At 17.8% G+C, this 2,500-nt stretch overlaps 1 protein-coding gene across 1 annotated transcript in view; it reads right to left on the bottom strand.

The window, feature by feature from the left end:
- The window catches only part of LOC122267163 (snaclec coagulation factor IX/factor X-binding protein subunit A), a 5,094-nt gene that overhangs the window by 1,266 nt on the left and 1,328 nt on the right, over positions 1-2,500 (bottom strand). The window lies entirely within an intron of this gene.

The following is a 2,500-nucleotide window of genomic DNA, read 5'->3' as shown; positions in this document are numbered from 1 at the left end:
ATCATTATCATTATCATTATCATTATCATTATTATTATCATTATCATTATCATTATCATTATCATTATCATTATCATTATCATTATCATTATCATTATCATTATCATTATCATTATCATTATCATTATCATTATCATTATCCTTATCCTTATCCTTATCCTCATCCTCATCCTCATCCTCAACCTTATCCTTATCATTATCATTATCATCATCATCATCATCATCAACATTATCATTACCATTACCATTATCATCATCATTAGTATTATCGCTATCATCATCATCATTAACATTAATATTATCATTATCATCATCATCATCATTATCATTATCATTATCATTATCATTATCATTATCATTATCATTATCATTATCATTATCATTATCATTATCATTATCATTATCATTATCATTATCATTATCATTATCATTATCATTATCATCATCATCATCATTATCATTATCATTATCATTATCATTATCATTATCATTATCATTATCATTATCATTATCATTATCATTATCATTATCATTATCATTATCATTATCATTATCATTATCATTATCATTATCATTATCATTATCATTATCATTATCATTATCATTATCATTATCATTATCATTATCATTATCATTATCATTATCATTATCATTATCATTATCATTATCATTATCATTATCATTATCATTATCATTATCATTATCATTATCATTATCATTATCATTATCATTATCATTATCATTATCATTATCATTATCATTATCATTATCATTATCATTATCATTATCATTATCATTATCATTATCATTATCATTATCATTATCATTATCATTATCATTATCATTATCATTATCATTATCATTATCATTATCATTATCATTATCATTATCATTATCATTATCATTATCATTATCATTATCATTATCATTATCATTATCATTATCATTATCATTATCATTATCATTATCATTATCATTATCATTATCATTATCATTATCATTATCATTATCATTATCATTATCATTATCATTATCATTATCATTATCATTATCATTATCATTATCATTATCATTATCATTATCATTATCATTATCATTATCATTATCATTATCATTATCATTATCATTATCATTATCATTATCATTATCATTATCATTATCATTATCATTATCATTATCATTATCATTATCATTATCATTATCATTATCATTATCATTATCATTATCATTATCATTATCGTTATCGTTATCATTATCATTATCACTATCATTATCATTATCATTATCATTATCATTATCATTATCATTATCATTATCATTATCATTATCATTATCATTATCATTATCATTATCATTATCATTATCGTTATCATTATCATTATCATTATCATTATCAATATCATTATCATTATCATTATCATTATCCGGAATATCTCATATTATCATTATCATTATCCGTAATATCATTATCATTATTACTATTATTATCATTATCATTATCATTATCATTATTATTATAATTACTATTATCATTATCATTATCATTATCAAAATTATTATAATTACTATTATTATCATTATCATTATCATAATAATTATCATTATCATTATCATTATCATTATCATTATCATTATCATTATCATTATCATTATCATTATCATTATCATTATCATTATCATTATCATTATCATTATCATTATCATTATCATTATCATTATCATTATCATTATCATTATCATTATCATTATCATTATCATTATCATTATCATTATCATTATCATTATCATTATCATTATCATTATCATTATCATTATCATTATCATTATCATTATCATTATCATTATCATTATCATTATCATTATCATTATCATTATCATTATCATTATCATTATCATTATCATTATCATTATCATTATCATTATCATTATCATTATCATTATCATTATCATTATCATTATCATTATCATTATCATTATCATTATCATTATCATTATCATTATCATTATCATTATCATTATCATTATCATTATCATTATCATTATCATTATCATTATCATTATCATTATCATTATCATTATCATTATCATTATCATTATCATTATCATTATCATTATCATTATCATTATCATTATCATTATCATTATCATTATCATTATCATTATCATTATCATTATCATTATCATTATCATTATCATTATCATTATCATTATCATTATCATTATCATTATCATTATCATTATCATTATCATTATCATTATCATTATCATTATCATTATCATTATCATTATCATTATCATTATCATTATCATTATCATTATCATTATCATTATCATTATCATTATCATTATCATTATCATTATCATTATCATTATCATTATCATTATCATTATCATTATCATTATCATTATCATTATCATTATCATTATCATTATCATTATCATTATCATTATCATTATCATTATCATTATCATTATCATTATCATTATCATTATCATTATC

Source organism: Penaeus japonicus, unplaced genomic scaffold, assembly GCF_977035675.1.
Source record: "Penaeus japonicus unplaced genomic scaffold, GWHDUDI00000001_assembly GWHDUDI00000002, whole genome shotgun sequence".
NCBI lineage: Eukaryota > Metazoa > Arthropoda > Malacostraca > Decapoda > Penaeidae > Penaeus > Penaeus japonicus.
Note: the sequence above shows the minus strand (reverse complement) of the source record. Positions and strands in the feature narration are given on the sequence as shown.